This window comes from Zophobas morio, unplaced genomic scaffold (genome assembly GCF_036711695.1).
Source record: "Zophobas morio isolate AGI-343-1 ecotype UQ-CSIRO unplaced genomic scaffold, CSIRO_AGI_Zmor_V1 ptg000004l, whole genome shotgun sequence".
NCBI lineage: Eukaryota > Metazoa > Arthropoda > Insecta > Coleoptera > Tenebrionidae > Zophobas > Zophobas morio.
The window spans coordinates 8,819,621-8,838,611 of NW_026972109.1; the positions used below are offsets into that span (position 1 = coordinate 8,819,621).

At 33.3% G+C, this 18,991-nt stretch overlaps 1 protein-coding gene across 3 annotated transcripts in view; it reads left to right on the forward strand.

Moving 5' to 3' along the window:
• The first annotated feature begins 7,991 nt into the window (after positions 1–7,991).
• LOC135140435 (uncharacterized) overlaps positions 7,992–18,991 on the forward strand; it is an 86,994-nt gene continuing 75,994 nt past the window's right edge. For all 3 annotated transcript variants that reach the window (XM_064070978.1, XM_064070987.1, XM_064070994.1), the window contains exon 1: positions 7,992–8,107. The gene's annotated coding sequence lies outside the window, so the exon portion shown is untranslated. The remainder of the gene's footprint in view (positions 8,108–18,991) is intronic.

An 18,991-nucleotide genomic window follows, 5' to 3' on the forward strand; every position in this document is an offset into this window, starting at 1 on the left:
CCTTTTGCATGTTTATATTCAGGGGCGGCTGGGACCTGATGAACCAGCGAGAAAAAAATTCAGACAGGTGCCTGAAAGGCCGAAATTTTACTTCATTTAAAATTATATAAAATTTGGGTTCGGACACCGGCTCAGATGTCGGGGATCTTTCTGTATATTTTTTTGAAGTGGTTTGTAAGAATTTCGGGAATCCCTCGTCTTGTTTTTAAGATAATTTCCAAGAACCTGGAGACAACTTTTTTTTTTTGTTTTTTAAGCATTTCGAAAGAAGTAAGTAGTTTGAAAAAATCTCGAGGAACTTGAAAAATAAGATCCACAAGATCTTATTTTTCAAGTAATCTGAAAGAATTTCAAGGGCCGCTACTGTTTTATTTTTTAAGTGGTTTGACAAAATTTCGAGGCCCCCTGTGGGTCTTGTTTCTAGTAGTTTAAAATAATCTTGGGGACTCCTTGTGAATCTTCTTTTTGAAGTAATTTGTAAGAATCTCGAGGACTCCTTGTGTATTATTTTTGCAGTAGTTTATTGAAAGAATCTCAGGAATCCCCTGTGGGTCTTAATTTTGAAGTAATCTGAAAGAATCGAAAAAATCCCGAAGACCGCTTGAGTTGTGTTTTTGAAATAGTCTGAAAGAATCTCAGAATTACTTTTTTTGTTTTGTCTTTGAAGTAATTTGAAAGAATCTCGGGGACTTCTTCCATCTGATTCGGAAGTAGTTTGCAAAAATCGCGGGAATATTTGTGTTTTGTTTTAGAAGTAATTTGAAAGATTCTCGTGGACCCCTTGTGTTTTGTTGTTGAAGTAGCAAAAAAAATCTCGCGACTTGAGTTTAGTTTTTTAATATTTTGAAAGAATCTCGGGAATCCCTTGTCTCATTTTTAAGATAATTTCAAAGAACCTTGTTTTTGAAGTTGTTCGGAAGAATCTCCAGGACTCCCTGTGTTTGGTTTTTGAAGTAATCTGAAAAAATCTCGAGGGCCGCTTTTATTTTATTTTTTAAGTAGTTTGAAAAAATCTCGGGGACCCCCTGAGGGTCTTCTTTTTAAAGTAATTTGAAAGAATCTCGGGGACCCCTTGCACGTTTTATTTTTGAAGTAATTTGAGAGAATCTCGGGCACTTCTTGTGTCTGGTTTTGAAGTAGTTTGCAAAAATTGCAGAGATATTTGTGTTCTGTTTTTGGGGTGTTTTGAAAGAATCTCAGGGACATCCTGTGGGCCTTGTTTTTGAGGGAATTTGAAAGTTTTTAGTGAACCCCTTGTGTTTTGTTATGAATATAGTATGAATTTGATTTGAAGTGGTTTAGAAGAATCTCGAGGGCTCCTGGGGTCCGGTTTTGGAAGTAGTTTGTAAATAATCTCGGGCATTCCTTGTAGGTTTTATTTTTGAAGTAATTTGAAAGAATGTTGGTGACTCCTTGTGGGTTTTATTTTTTTAGTAATCTAAACAATCTCAGAGACCTATTCTGTCTGGTTTTTGAAGTAGTTTGAAAGAATTCTGAAGGGGCCATTTCTGTTTTGTTTTTGAAATGGTTTGAAAGAATTTCAGGGACTCCATGTGGGTCTTGTTTTTGAAGTATTTTGAAATAATCTCGGGGATCCCCTGAGGGTTCTATTTTTGAAGTAATTTCAAGCAATCTCGGGGACCACTTGTGGGTCTTATTTTTGAAGTAATTTGAAAGAATCTCCGGGACCTTTTGTGTATGACTTTGAAGTAGTTAGAAAGAATCTAGGGGACTTCCTGTGGGTCTTGTTTTTGAAGTAATTTGAAATAATCTCAAGGACTCATTGTTTTGTTTTTGAAGTAATTTGAAATAATCTCAGGGACTCATTGTTTTGTTTATGAAGTAGTTTGAAATAATGTCGGGGACCCCCTGAGGGTCTTGCTATTGAAGTAGTTTGAAATAATCTCGAGGCACCCATGAGGGTCCTGTTTTTTAAGTAGTTTGAAAGAATTTCGGGGCTCCCCTGTGGATCTAATTTTTGAAGTAATCTGAAACCTGCTTGTGTTTTGTTTTTGGAGTAGTCTGATAAAGAATCTCAGGGATTCCTTGTCTTGTCTTTGAAATAATTTGAAAGAATCTAGGATATTTTTTGTGTTTTGTATATATTTGAAGTACACATTTTGAAAAAATCTCTGGAACCTCCTGTGGGTCTTAATTTTGAAGTAATCTGAAAGAATCTTTGGGGCTGCTTGTGCTTGATTTTGAAGTAGTTTGAAAGAATCTAGGGGACCTCTTGTGTCTGATTTTGCAGTAGTTTAAAAGAATCTCGAGGACTTCTTGTGGGTCATGTTTTTGAAGCGATTTGAAAGAATCTCGAGCACACTTTATGTGTCTTATTTTTGAAGTAATTTGAAAGAATCTCGAGGACCTCTTGTGTTTGATTTTGAAGTAGTTTGAAAGAATCTAGGGGACTTCTTGTGTCTGATTTTGAAGTAGTTTAAAAGAATCTCGAGGACTTCCTGTGGATCTTGTTTTTGAAGTAATTTGAAAGAATCTCGGTAACCCTCTGTGGATCTTATTTTTGAACTAATCTGAAAGAGTCTCTGGGGCTGGTTGTGTTTTGTTTTTGAAGTAGTCTGATAAAGAATCTGAGGGATTTCTTGTCTTGTCTTTAAAGTAATTTGAAAGAATCTCGGGGACCTCTTGTGTTTGATTTTGAAGTAGTTTGAAAGAATCTAGAATAAGAATAAGAATAAGTTTATTGCACAACTACAGCAGCGTACAAAAAGTTAGAATGCAGGCTAACCCTGATACTAAAACGATTCTAACTCATACCTACACACATTAAACATACAATATATAATTAGAATACGTAAATAAGTAAAATAAATAAAACAACCTAACTAACATAGTCAAACTTAAAATCGACGAACAGTAACATTTATGTCATGACCATTTAAAATATCAGACTTAATTCTCTTTTTGATACAAGAACTGGATGCATTTAAATATATCAAAAAATTATTGTTAATATGTGATGCTAAGTAGGAGAAAGACGACTGAAACTTTGCAGTTCTGTGAACAGGAATCTCGAGTCGTTGATCAACATGTCTTAAGTCTCTTATATTTATTTCATTTCTTTTAATCATTTTAGCAAAAAGATATTCAGGAACATGAATTTCTAGAATCTTTTTAATGAAATTTACGTAATGTAAGAAACGCTGTTCATTTAGCTTAAGTTCTTTTAAAAGTTTTATATATGGTGAAATATGTTGAAATCTCGGTACGTTAATAATAAATCTCACAGAACTATTTTGAATTTTTTGTAGTTTGATTTTGTCATACTCCGACAGACACGGACCATAGACTTGAGTACAATAATTTAAGCTAGACAATACTATTGATTTAACTAAAATGAGTTTAGTGTCCTGTTCTAAAGATTGTCTGAGAGGAACAAGCTGCTTTAGTTTAAAATAACTTGAACGGCATAATGCAGAAACATGTTGTGAAAAATTCAGACATGAATCAAGGATTACACCTAAATTTTTAACAACACTTTCACAGGGAATTTGTTGTTCGTTAATGACTAAATTAAGATGAATGTTTGCCGTTAAAGTAGAGTAACCGAATATTATGTTTTTACATTTTTTAGTGTTTAAATAAAAAGAATTGCAAGCAGTCCATTGAAAAATTTCTGCCAAATCTTCATTAATCTTAATCGGAGCTGTTGTATCTTGGGGATTAAAGCTTAAATACATTTGAATATCATCAGCGTACAAGTGCAAGGTACAGTATTTAGGCACAAACTGAATATCGGATATAAACACGGAAAACAAGAGAGGACCTAAAATCGATCCCTGTGGAACTCCTCTTTTAATGTCACGAGTGGCAGAAGTGTCTTGACCTGTGACAGAGTTTATGCGACAAACCTGGTTTCTATTGTGCAAATAATTATTAAACCATTTTAAGGTAGAATTAGTTACACCGTAGTAAGATAATTTTTCCAACAAGCAATTAATATCGATGGAATCAAAAGCTTTAGACAGATCTAATAAAGTTAATGCAGTAACGTTTCCCCTATCCATATTACGCAAAATATCATCAACAATCTAGGGGACCTCTTGTGTCTGATTTTGAAGTACTTTAAAAGAATCTCGAGGATTCCTTGTGGGTCTTGTTTTTAAAGTAATTTGAAAGAATCTCGATAATCCTCTGTAGATCTTATTTTTGAAGTAATCTGAAAGAGTCTCTGGGGCTGCTTGTGTCTTGTTTTTGAAGTAGTCTGATAAAGAATCTGAGGGATTTCTTGTCTTGTCTTTGAAGTAATTTGAAAGAATCTCGGGGATCTTTATGTTTTGTTTTTGAAGTGATTTTAAAGAATTTCGAGCACACATTCTGGGTCTTATTTTTGAAGTAATTTGAAAGAATCTCGGGTACCTCTTGTGTTTGATTTTGAAGTAGTTTGAAAGAATCTAAGGGACCTCTTGTGTCTGATTTTGAAGTAGTTTAAAAGAATCTCGAGGACTTCCTGTGGGTCTTGTTTCTGAAGTAATTTGAAAGAATTTCGGTAACCCTCTGTGGATCTTATTTTTGAAGTGATCTGAAAGAATCTCTAGAGCTGCTTGTGTTTTGTTTTTGAAGTAGTCTGATAAAGAATCTGAGGGATTTCTTGTCTTGTCTTTGAAGTAATTTGAAAGAATCTCGGGGATCTTTATGTTTTGTTTTTGAAGTGATTTGAAAGAATCTCGAGCACACTTTATGTGTCTTATTTTTGAAGTAATTTGAAAGAATCTTGGGGACCTCTTGTGTCTGATTTTGAAGTAGTCTGAAGGAATCTAGGGGACCTCTTGTGTCTGATTTTGAAGTAGTTTAAAAGGATCTCGAGGACTTCCTGTGGGTTTTGTTTTTGAAGTAATTTGAAAGAATATCGGTAACCCTGTTTTTGAAGTAGGCTGATAAAGAATCTCAGGGATTTTTTGTCTTGTCGTTGAAGTAATTTGAAAAAATTTTGGGGGTCTTTAGTGATTTGTTTTTGAATTTATTTCAAAAAATCTCGAGCACCCTTGATGGGTCTTATTTTTGAAGTAATTTGAAAGAATCTCGGGAACCTCTTTTGTTTGATTTTGAAGTAGTTTGAAAGAATCTAGGGGACCTCTTGTGTCTGATTTGGAAGTAGTTTTAAAGAATCTTTTGAAGTAATTTGAAAGAATCTCGGAAACCCACTGTGGATCTTATTTTTGAAGTAATCTGAAAAAGTCTCTAGGCCTGCTTTTGTTTTGTTTTTGAAGTAGCCTGATAAAGAATCTGAGGGATTTCTTGTCTTGTCTTTGAAGTACATAATTTGAAAGAATCTCGGGGATCTTTATGTTTTGTTTTTGAAGTGATTTGAAAGAATCTCGAGCACCCTTTATGTGTCTTATTTTTGAAGTAATTTCAAACAATCTCGGGGACCTTTTGTATATGATTTTGAAGTAGTTTGAAAGAATCTCGGGGATTCCCTGTGGATCTTATTTTTGAAGTAATCTGAAAGAGTCTCGGGAGCTACTTGTGTTTTGTTTTTGAAGTAGTCTGATAAAGAATCTCAGGGACTTCTTGTCTTGTCTTTGAAGTAATTTGAAAGAATCTCGGGGATCTTTAAAGTTTTGTTTTTGAAGTGATTTGAAAAAATCACGAGCACTCTTTATGGGTCTTATTTTTGAAGTAATTTGAAAGAATCTCGGGGACCTCTCGAGTCTGATTTTGAAGTAGTTTAAAAGAATCTCGAGGGCTTCCTGTGGGTCTTGTTTTTGAAGTAATTTGAAAGAATCTCGGTAACCCTCTGTGGATCTTATTTTTGAAGTAATCTGAAAGAATCTCTGGGGCTCCTTGTGTTTTGTTTTTGAAGTAGTCTGATAAAGAATCTGGGGGATTTCTTGTCTTGGCTTTGAAGTAATTTGAAAGAATCTCGGGGATCTTTATGTTTTGTTTTTGAAGTGATTTTAAAGAATCTCGAGCACCCTTTGTGGGTCTTATTTTTGAAGTAATTTGAAAGAATCTCGGGAACCTCTTGTGCTTGATTTCGTAGTAGTTTGAAAGAATGTAGGGGACATTTTGTGTCTGATTTTGAAGTAGTTTAAAAGAATCTCGAGGCCTTCCTGTGGGTCTTGTTTTTGAAGTAATTTGAAAGAATCTCGGTAACCCCCTGTGGATCTTATTTTTGAAGTAATTTGAAAGAGTCTCGGGAGCTGCTTGTGTTTTGTTTTTGAAGTAATTTGAAAGAATCTCGGGGATCTTTATGTTTTCTTTGTGAAGTGATTTGAAAGAATCTCGAGCACCATTTATGTGTCTTATTTTTTAAGTAATTTGAAAGAACCTCGGAGACCTCTTGTGTTTGATTTTGAAGTAGTTTGAAAGAATCTCGGGAGCCTCTTGTGTCTGATTTTGGAGTAATTTCAAACAATCTCGGGGACCCCTTGTGGGTTTTATTTTTGAAGTAATTTGAAAGAATCTCAGGTATTAATTTTAAGGTAATTTGGAAGAAACTGGGGGACCACTTGTGTTTTCCTTTTTTTTTGTAGTTTAAAAGAATCTCGGGGACCCGGTGTGTCTCGTTTTTGAAGTAATTTAAACAATCTCAGGTATCCCTTGTGTTTTGTTTTTAAGTACTTAGTTTGAATGAATCTCGGGGCTCTTGTCTTGTTTTTAAGATAATTTGAAAGAATCTCTGTGTCTAAGCGTCCACATTTTTATATATTTATATATACTTCTGCCTTGACCAATCTGTGTCACAAAAATTCAAAATTAACGTGAACATCAAAAACATGAAAAAGTCCACTTTATAAAATATGATTTCAATGAGCCGTGACGTAATCTTGGCGGACCCCTCTCTAATGAATTTAACCATAAGAGGCAACAGATGCCAGTTCCTTGTCAAATTATAATATCCTCACATCTGTCACCTTATCTTACTAACAAAAGATGCCTCAAGATGTATGGTAATTTCCCCTATTTTCATAGGATTAGTTCGGGAGTTACACCACCAGAGATTCGAAGCGGAAGACACTTAGACCGAATTCCGTACTTCATAAAACCGCATCTTTGTCTTCTGTAAATAATAGGGATCTTGTCGTGCGTCTAAGTTCACATTAGTGTGTTTACATCCACCATAGGTTGTGTATTATCTCAAATACGCATTTGTTGGAAGGATCAGTGTTTGGCTGGATCAGAAGCATCTATTAATCATTCTTATAGCGATCGGTGAACTGCGTAAGGTCAAATCTGACAGGTTTCTTCTACGGTTAAAAAACATATCACGTTATTATTCGGATAATTTATTCATTTATTGCTTGTTGTTTTTTAGCGGTAGGGTAACATACCGTATTATTTTCACGCTGGCGTTGCCACGTGTGGTCATAATTACAACACGTCCAATATTTTTTTAGATAATTAGTATCAAGATAATAATAGATATAAAATGTATCGTTTTGTGGGTAATTGTGGTTGTTATTATTCTAGAATTTACTACACGACACTCGTGTGCGATAAAAGTGCGAACGGGCAAAAACTGCGGCAAAAAACGCTTATCGTATAAATGAATTGCTTCTAACTTGCGACTTTTCCGTCAGGAAAAAGCCTCACGTCGAACTTCCACCCCTCCCACCGTTTATTTTTGCATTGGCCACAAAGTAATTGGTCCGAATCAGCCACACCGGCATCAATTATTCAATCATTTTCACAGCATTCCAATCAATAAAACCTTAATCTCCAATTACCCTCAAAGAGACAACAACTCCAACTCTAAAATTTTCATTTCCCTCCCGCCGAAAAATAAGCCGCTAAAAGCTGATCCGATTATTCTGGCTCCCTCTCCACCGTCGCTTTTAAGCAGTGCCAGACATTTGCCCGATTTAAAAAATTCAAATTAATCCATCCGCCCACACGACGTGTGCCGTTTATTTGTAAACAGCTTCCTCTCGCATTTTTTTCTCCTCAATGAAAACAGAATTTCGAGTGGTGGAGCTTGCGCGCTCCAAAACCTCCAGAGAAAGTTGCTGCGAGTCGCGAGTCAGTGTTTGACGCGTCGCGACGCTCGACACGCCGCCTCCGACGCCGGTCACGTGCTTAGTCGAAATCGCGAAAAATGAGCGCCGCGGGAGAGTTCTGTTGCTGAAGTTGTAGGAAAAGAAAGGTGAGTCGATAAAGGGAGAAATCGGAGATTCACACACAAACATTTTATTTTTATTTTAATGGAGTCCATGGACTTTCATGGTCTTTTGATGGTTATCTATGGTAACTGGCGCGTATCGTTTCACGTTATCGATTCTGCTCTATTATGCATACTGATTGACACAATCACTTTTTGTAGGTGATGTCCTAGCGACGCAGGAGCGTGTTTGATCCGGTTTAATTCCGGGAGCCCGGAGTGGTGATTTTAGACCGCGAAAGTTTTGGCTGACTTGTCACTTGTGAAAGCTGCTTGGTTCAGACACGCTAAAAAGTTGACTTTTGTAACTGACGTTTAATTTTGCGAAGTTTGTTTGTCTATGCTGGTTGGTTGCGGTTCACCCTCAGTTTTTATCAAAACTTTGTGTTTGTTGGGGTTATTTCATGGGTTTTCGCGTTTTTCATTATTTTTAAACGTGGACTGGTAGTTTATTTTTCGAGTTCCAAACCGACTGCGGTCAGTCTTTCCTTGTTTTTTAAGCTATTCTCTTGGTTAATGACTTTTTAGTTGCAGAATATGCAAGCGAGTTTAATCTAGGTATAAGTAAGAACGTGCCAAAGTGCCACTTTAACTAATATTAAAAGATGCCAAAACGCCACGTTAAGTTTCAGCTCACATCTTAATACGGACAGTGCACAAAAAATTATTTGAAATAAAATTTGGGTGAAATAATTATTATTGGACTTTATTATTTATATATATATATATTGGTTAGCAGCAGCTCTATTAGTTGTGGCTCAATAGGTATATCTATTTTTAGTTTTACGTCGACAGTTGTTCTAAAAAAGATAATAAAAACTGACACTGATTTAAATATTAGATCATTTACCAAAATTTATTTATTCAGCACCTCCCGAAAATTAACGACGTTGTTGAAAAAATTAATTAAAGGGGTTGGGAAAGCTCTGTTTAAAGATTTTTTGTTAGCTTACTTCAGCTAACATCTGGTATTAATTTAGTCTTATTTAGATATTTTTGGTACTTGAATGATTAGATTTGGACGCTAAATAATTTTAGCAACGACTGGAAAATTTACCAGTGTGAGTGCTACACAAACTGGGCGAATTTTTTAAATTAAAAAGTGGACAAGAGTGAGCACAAGGGAGATGGTTAATGAACATCTACCAGTGAAATCCGTTATAATGGAGATAAAATTCCGTCGTATAGTTTTACTGCTGTGAAATGGAATAACATTTTATCATCTAGAAAACTTTTAAATTTTTAATAGTTTTAGTATCTCTGAAAATAATGGACGTGGGATGTTAAAAGACAGGTTTTATTTAAAAATTAAAGTATGTATGTGTCAACAACGTAAGCTAAGGAAGCATTTTAATCGGATCTATTAGACGACTGGCAATTTTTGTGTTTTCTCGACGTTCCATGGCCCCTAGAGTGCGAAAACTTAGATCTTTGCTTCCATTTGTTCGGATTTTTATTAGACAGATAATCTCCAAAACTGCCGGACCGAATGTTGTCAAATTTTATCTCTATGTTATAAATTTCGTGTAGATGATTCAACCTTAACCAAAATTGATGACGTCATCTCCAAAATTTACATTAGTAAATATTATTTAAATTTTATAAAAATAAGATACTCTTGTACGTGTGGGTTATGAGTCCGTGTTGCCGGCTGCCTGAAATCTTGCAGATGTTTTAAGGTTATCGAAAGCATGGTAAATTGTTAATAAAAACATTTATCCCTTGCCACAAAATTTTTCCTAAATAAATGTTATTTAATTTTGATAAAATAACATGCGTCTATACTTGTGGTTTATGAATCCGTGTTAAGAAAAACCGAACGGTTAAGAATCTCGCAAACGTTTTAACCTCCCAACTAAAATGTGCAAAATATTTTGAGTCTATTCTTGTGGCTTATCAAGGCATTAATTATTTTTTACTTTATAGACGTTTTCTCAAAAAAATTGCAAAATCATATTTTAAATTCTGTTTGAAAATCAATTTTTTTCAAAATCATACAACCTGCTAAATTTCGGTTGACGATTCTGGAAAAATGGTCGTAATTTTTTTAAAGATATGGAGCCGAAAATAACTTCTGGGGACTGAAATGTACAAAAAATACAATCTGCAGTAAATATTATTAACTAATTTTCGAAGGTGGTTGAAAAATGATCAAAAATTAGGAGGTAGTATTGAAAAATTGAGAAAAGTTGCTAAAAAATACACAAGAATTCTGACATGCAAATGTCAACGTGTTAATTCGAAAAATATAAAAGTTCTTTTGTTCCATAGGAAGCTTCTTGAAATATTCGGTTTAAAAAAAAATTTATAGTTCTAAAAATTGTCATATTTCAATCGGAGATTCTGCAAAAATGATAGGAATTTTCTAACAAATAAAGCCTAATATAATTTCTAGAAGCTGAATTCTATAAAAAAAAATTTATTTTATTTATTTATTTTATTTTATTAAATTACGTCCCCCAACAGACACCGAGGCCCAATTACAGGGGAACGGGACATACACGTTACACCCAGAGCCATGGCGGGAATCGAACCCACGACCCAAGGTGTAGCGGGCAAGCATGATGCTAACTAGCCCACCCCGGGTCCTCAATTTCGAAGGTGATCGAAAAATTATCAAAAATTTCAAAAAATGGCTTACTGAAAAATTGAGCGTTTGGAACAGTGGCATTAAAATCTCCAAAAATTCTGGGATATGGATCTTAACGTGCTGATTTGAAAAATATAACGTTTGTAGTGAAATTTTTGAAATATTCGACTGGAAAGTTAAATTTTTAAAAAATTCAAAAATTTCCAACATTTCAATTGACGATTCTGGAAAAATGGGAGCAATTTTCAAAGACATGGAGCCGAAAATTATTTCTGGGGGTTGAAATCTACAAATAGTACAATTTACAATAAATATGTTTAGCTAATTTTGGTTGAAAAATTATCAAAAATTTCATAGGGGGAAGTATTGAAAAGTTGAGTTTTTGGAAAAGTGGCTACAAAAGAAACAACCAAATTCTGAAATGTAAATGTCAACGTGCTAATTCGAAAAATATAAAAGTTCTTTTGTTCTTCAGGAAGCTTTTTTAAATATTCGGCTTAAAAAAATTTTTTTCATAGTACTAAAAATTGCCATATTTCAATTGGCGATTCTGCAAAAATGATAGAACTTTCGATAAAATAAAGCCTAAAATAACATCTAGAAGTTGAATTCTACAAAAAATGTCTTTGGCCAATTTTCGAAAATGGTCAAAAAATTATCTAAAATTTCAAAAATTGGCCTACTGAAAAATTGAACTTTTGGAACAATGACATTAAAATCTCCAAAAATTTCTGGGATATGGATCTCAACGTGCTGATTTGAAAAATATAACGTTTGCATTGAAATTTTTGAAATATTCGACTGGAACGTTAATTTTTTAAAAAATCCCAAAATTTCTAATATTTTAATTGAAGATTCTGGAGAAATGGCAGTAATTTTCAAAGACATGGAGCCGAAAATAACTTTTGGGGGTTGAAATCTACAAATAGTACAATCTATAATAAATATTTTTAGCTAATTTTCGAAGGTGGTTTAAATTTCATAAGGGGCATTACTGAAAAATTGAGTTTTTGGAAAAGTTGCTACAAAAATAAACAACAAATTCTGACATGTAAATGTCCAACGTGCTAATTCGAAAAATATAAAAGTTCCTTTTTTGAAATATTCGGTAAAAAAATTGTTTTGATAGTTCTAAAAATTGCCATACTTCAATTAGCGATTCTGCAAAAATGTTAGGAATTTTCAAAAAAATGAAGCCTAAAATAATTTCTAGAAGTTGAATTCTACAAAAAAATGTCTTTAGCTAATTTTCATAGGCCGAAAAATAGTAAAAAATTTCAAGATTGACTGAGCTTTTGAAAAATGAGCTAAAAATTCAGAAAAAGTTCTGGTTTGAAAAAAAAAAAAATTTAATAATCCTAAAAATTACCATATTTCAAGTGGCGATTCTGCAAAAAATGATAGGAGTTTTCGAAGAACTGAAGCATAAAATAACTTCTAGAAGTTGAATTCTACTTAAAATATGTCTTTGGCAAATTTTCATAGGTGGTGAAAAAATGAAAAAAATGTTCAAGATTGTTTCTGAAAAAAACTGAGCTTTCGAAAAATGGCCAAAAAATTCATAAAAAGTTCTGGGATATGGATCTCATCATGCTGATTTGAAAAATATAGCGGTTTTATCGTTATTTTATCACAATTTTTTAAATATTCCTCCGGAACCTCAAATTTAAAAAAAAACAAAATTTCCAACATTTGAATTGGCGATTTTGAAAAAGTAGTTGAATTTTTGGACGAAATGAACACAAAAATAACTACTGAAGGTTGAAATCTGCAAACAATGCAATCTTCAATAAATATCTTTAGCAAATTTTGGAGGGTTTAAAAAAATTTCATAGGTGGGGAGTATTGAAAAATTGAGTTTTTGGGAAAGTTGGTAAAAAATAAACAAAAAATTCTGACATGTAAATCTCAACGTGCTAATTCCCAAAATATAAAAGTTTTATTGTTCCAGAGAAAACGTTTTTAAATATTCGGTTTGAAAACAAATATTTTAATCATTATAAAAATTGCCATATTACAATTGGCGATTCCTAAAATATGGTAGGAATTTTTGAAGAAAGGAAGCCTAAAATAACTTCTAGAGGTTGAATTGTAGAAAAAAATGTCTTTAGCTAATTTTCATAGGCGATCGAAAAATAATCAAAAAGTTCGAAAGATTGTTTCTGAAATATTCGGCTAACACCTATGATTAAAAAAACCCAAAATGGCCAATATTTATCTTAAAATCGGCGATTTTGGAAAAGTAGTTACATTTTTTGACGAAAATGAAGCCAAAAATAACTTCTGAGTGTTAAAATCTATAAACAATGTGATCTACAATAATTACCTTTAGCTAATTTTCGAGGTTGTTAAAAAGTTATCAAAAATTTCATAGGCGGGAGTACTGAAAAATTGAGGTTGTTGAGATGTAAATCTCAACATGCTGCTTCGAAAAATATAAAAATTTTATTCTTCGAGAAGTTTTTTGAAATATTCGCTTTAAAAAAAAATAATAATCCTAAAAATTACCAAATTTCAATTCGCGTTTCTACAAAAATGGTAGGAATTTTCGAATAAATGAAACCTAAAATAACTTCTAGAACTTGGATTCTACAAAAAAAATGTCTTAGCTAATTTTCGAAGATGTTTGAAAAATGATAAAATATTTCAAAGATTGGTACTGAAAAATTGAGCTTTTGGAAAAATGGCCTAAACATCCACAAAAAGCTCTGGAATATGGATCTCAACGCGCTTATTTCAAAAATATAATGTTTATATCGTCCGGAACCAAAATTTTTGAAATATTCGATAGGAACTTTCGATTTTTTGAAAATCCCAAAATTTCCAAGACTTCAATTGGTGATTCTGGAAAAGTGGTAACATTTTTTCGACGAATAAATATCTGACTAATTTTTGAAGGTGGACGACAAATTTTTGATGGTAAGGGTCAGACAAACTAAGGTTAGGGTTTTACCATCTACATAATAACGTTAAAACATATCTAAAATTTGACAGCTGTTAAATCAACAGCTTCATGAATGATGTTGTATAAAAAAAACATGTTTTTAACATCTTTTGCAATAAGTGACGTCCAATTTTCTTGATAGTTAATTACAAATTTTTGAAACTTTACACTGAAGAAACGGGATTTGTTGGACTGTACTTTAGGGGCGAGGGAAGTTCTGTCCAAATAATTTGGACCAATTTTTTACAAATGGTTCATGACTCACAAGTTTTCTCTAGTGATTACACAAATTGGAATCTCTACTCAAAAAAAAAAAAAAAAAATAGAACGTACAACTGAAACTTACATATTTCAAAATTTGTTCAAATTTCTCAAGACTTTTGGTGTTTTAAAATTCTAATACATAATGCAATTCATTTTGACAATTTTAAAACTGAATTCCGTTAGACTCAGCTTTTATTCCAATCGTTTGAATTTTTCTTCAAAATTGGCGCGGATTTCACGTTAAAAATACACAAATTTCAGCCGAGCTCCGATAAATTCTCTAAGGAGATCAGAAAAACTCGCAGCCTAATAGCCATAACTCTCAAGATGATTACAATCGCGTTAAAACTGTTATTAGAAAATTTAGTGTCTTTATTTAAAGCGGATGTTAACTTAATAAATACCGTCATCGTTAATACATCAACAATTTTCTCCTACGTTACAAAACGCACAAACCTAAAGTTCTACCTCTTTTATTAAGCAAATCCAAACACGAGTTAACGAACTAGAAAAAAACCACTTGTATTTATTTCCTCGCCTACCACTCGAAATCCTCCCAAACTTCGCGTTTGTTTAATGTCGTAATTAAATTTAGATCTTGGGTTTGTTTAACAACGAAACAATCTCCCCGTACATGTCAATGATATTAGCAAGTGTTTATTTAATGAAATTCCCCGTCGGTTTATTAGACAAGTTTAATTAAATCGCAATGAATAAGGATCCTCGTTGAAAATCTCCACCACTACACAATTTACACAATTTTTCTTTCGTAGCAGACGATTTACAACCGCTGTTTATCGACTGGGACACTTGTATTCGTATTCTTAAAAGCTGCGATATTGGACAACTTCGCCATAAAATACAACATATTACACTGATTTTATTTCGCAGATAAATTTCATTCCGGTTTATTATTTCTGGGGGCTAGAATCGATAAAAAATTAATCTCAAGAATAATTTATGGTCATAAACAGGTATCGATGTCCTTCATTCTCCAATAAAACCTCGAACTCGGGGTGCAGAAAAGCCAATTTTTCAATCACGTAGATGTAGGGGAAAGTAATTTATCGTGGGGTAATGAAATTCGTAAGTCGATTACAAGTCCTGATGGAAGGGATTGTGTATGTGCTAGGTCGAAGTTCTTTTGTTGCATTCTGGTCATTCGGTAGCGCAATATTTTCGTGGAATTATTTAAAAAAAAAAGTATTTCAACGTACAAATTTGATTTTAATTCACGGTCATTAGCGGAAATAAGTATGATGAAAATTGGACGAAGATAGATAACAAGTTCTCGTTAGAGGTAGTGCAGGGGAGTTTCATTTCACTTACAATATTGGTAGAAGATACATTATACCGATAATTTTTTATTCGGACATTAAATTTCAATACATACATTTTTATTTTGTGATAAATGACTCCAAGTTGTGGTTATTTTTCGCTAAATTGAACAAATTACTGATTCAGAAGCTGGTGAGTTCGTCTTTCTCAGTTCTTTAATTACATTCTTTTGAACTTCGACACCAATATTTTTTTATTTTCTTTTAACTGGACTCCGTCGACAAGAAAGCTCAACAGCAATAAAGAATCCCTACATTAGTCTACAAAATGGATCGAACCTTGCCATTAGTTTGATGTACATAATTACTTCTTGAAGTCTATTATTAAATAAAATATTACAAGACAGGAAAGATGATGTATGTTTCAATTATGCACGAACCCGCATTCTCGCTTGTAATACGAAATAACGTAACCTAAAATAGTTCATCGATTTATCAGTTAATCGCTTTTTGCCGTAGTGAATCAACAAGTTCTCAAAATTCGAAATAATCAAAGCTACTTTTGTGCTTTTCCAGCGGAAATATTAACCACATTTATTTTTTTAAGTGTGTTACGGTTTGAAGTCATTAGTGTAATTGAAATTGAATGTGAAAAACTTACCATCGCACTTAAAAGTTTGTTTGATGTCACTCCGAGTCCATTTAGATGTCGAAACTACAGCAAACATTTAGTGTGTAATTGTTGTTACCATTATGATGTATTATTAATAAGTGCTCTTTAAAGCTGAGTGACTTTGATCGCTTTACAATAAGTTCTAATAACTTCTAACCTCTAGTGTTGTTTAGACACGTTACTTATTTTTGTATTTCAGTGTAGGTTGCAAGCTTTTAAAATTTTTTAACACGGATGTTTCAACGTCTCATCGTTAAATTTTATTTCCAGTAAGAATAGCTACTGCACTCTACGGCGACCAATTCAATTTCTTCTCAAGCCCCAATTCAACTAATTTAAATATTTTCGTAGTTATTTCGGTCCACAAAACTCCGTTATTTTTAACACTTTGTATGGTTCCTGATCAGCATCCGAATTTTTCCACTTAACTCATTCACCAATTCATGAATAAACTCGGCCTTTCCACCTTTCCATTACATATTCAGGATCGACCCGGCGTTCGAAACATTTCATTTTGATTAATCGAAGCTCATCGAAACGTCGAAGTTATAGCAAAAGGTCCAGTTTCGAGTGCTTCCGCCTCTATAAAACCCTCTCCACTTGTCCCCGTATTTATTAGCTTCCTTTCGATATAGAAACGGCTTTAGTCCGTTTCTTCGTGGGTTAATGACACACACTTCCATTGCAGTTTATCGATTCAGATGCACACAGTTTTACTTTCGAGTTATTTCAGGCTTGCCACAAATTATTTGATTTATTTAGTAGCAATAACTCGGAGCACGCTAGAGGAATACTTTTCAAAAATTCAAGCTTTGATTTCATCGATTGCGACAAAAATGCCGCTGTGTTTCTCAACGAGATCGTGCAATCGGTGTTTTGAAATTGTGCTAGAGGAGACTTTCCGGTTAACATGCAAATATCGTATTTCTGTGCTAATCTGGCGCACTTATCGGGTAATTACGTCATTTTTTGTTATCTATAACATGAAACAACAAACAAAATGTATCTAGGGAGGTGTCCCGAATGTCCTCGGAAAATTTGCTCTCACAAAGAGACCTCCTGAGATTTCCTGTGGTGAAACAATTGAAAGAAAAAAAACGGTAAAAAACAAGGTCGAATCATTAGGGGTAGGCATTTTTAAATATTTCATTCGTTTTGTGAGTTGCAATCAATTTTGTTTCATTTAGTTCGTGGAATTGTCATGCTGTTCGTATTAATACTTTCATTAATAACTTTGCCACATGCGATGTCGATGACACAGGAGCTTTTATAAGTTCAATAGACGCATTTAAAAATCGATTATTAAGTAACGGCGACGAAAATTTATTGTTATTACTGACACGAATTTGTACTATTTGTTTTCGATAGGAATGAGACATTGCGAGCGCAGCGAACTGTTCGGCGTGAGCGTCTTAACACAAAATTCTGATTTTTCGTAATTTAAATTCCTTTTCTTTCGATCAATCAAATTCCGACAAATTGCGTCACTCCTAGCCGCTTGTTTTTGCCAAACGCATACACGGGGTAAATTAAAACTGAAATTGAACAGTGTTTATGTGGAGCTTCAGTTAAAGATCAAGGGTTGTTTACATCGGGAACGACCAATTGTGTAAATATTTTACAGGTTCCTATTTATATACCGTTTGTCTTTACGTCGTGAATTTTTCATGTTTATCATTTATTATTGTTTGCTTTTGATATTTTATCTGAAATAAGCGGTGTGTTCTTTCATAAATTTTCGAGCGGATACGACAAATTTATTTTTAGGGTGTGTTTGTAGGGTTTAACTGGCTAATTGAGAAATTCGTTCAGTGGATAAATTTAACTGTGGAAAATTTGCCGAAGCGATATCTTGAAGGTCAGAGGCTTTGCTGAAGTGAGGAAATAATACCCATATTTATTTTTTTCTATGATAGGTTAGTCTTCTGAGCGTGAGTTTAATGAGTAACGTGAAGATTTCAGAATTTTTGATTTGTGGACACAATAGTCAAAAATTTTCCGAAAATTTCTCGATTTTTACTTCCAGAGCGTAAGCGAAAGACCACTTTTATGTTTTCTCGACGTTTCATGACCCCGATAAAGCCATAAAACCTAAATGCTTTTGCCGTAATGTCTAGTATAATTATGCTGCCTAAATGTGAATTTCTCATCAAAAAGAATGCCAAGGTCTCTAATTTCCAATTTCCGTAATTAATAATTACATATAATAAAATGACATATTTCTTGAATAGTGAGATCCTGAGGTGTTGTCGAAATTAAAAAATAATTCTTTTGGACTTTTTAAACAAGATGGGAAAAATTGTGCTCAAGTTATGTTTCCTTTTTCAAAAATTTCAAATTTTTTTATAAATTTTGAAAACTGTTGTCACGGACCGCTAATGCCTTAATGTACTTAGCGAAGCACTCTTGACGTTAAAAAATTAAAGACTGAATGAAGTTTCACATTTCTCATCCAAAAAAAAATTCTGCATTGTCTTTATCGTCGTCGTAAGCAAATCAGGCACATCTATAAAACTCAGCTTCCACGAATACATTTCATCATAGCAAAAATAAGTTCCCCGCCCACCCACCCCTTCTATGATCGCATCACCTATAACAAAAAAATGTTTTTTCATGAAAAAATAAAAAAAAAGCTCATTATTCAGACAAAAATATTTAATACAGTCATTGATTTATTTGTATTTATTCGAATTTTTTTGTTCGTATGACTTTTGAATGTTTTAGTAAAAACAAAAAACCCATAAATAATAATAATAACATGACATATTTTCTTTAATGTTGAGAGACTGTGTTGTTGTCGAAGGTAAAAAATGACACTTCTGAACTATCCAAACAAGATCAGAGAAAAAAAAAAGGTGCCACAGCTACTTTTCATTTTTAATTTAATTTTTCAAAAATTCGTCAAAATTTTATAAATCTTGAAAACTCTTTGCTTTTACGAACCACAAATCGCATAATGTATTTATCCAAACACTCTGGACATTATAAGATGAAAAACAGCGTTTGAAATTTCATGTGTATTTTCTCAAAAATCGTCAAAATTTTAAGTTGGAAATCAAGTAGGATAAAAAATTTCTATACCGTCTCACTCTTCGTCGTAAGCAATTTATTTCTAAATCAA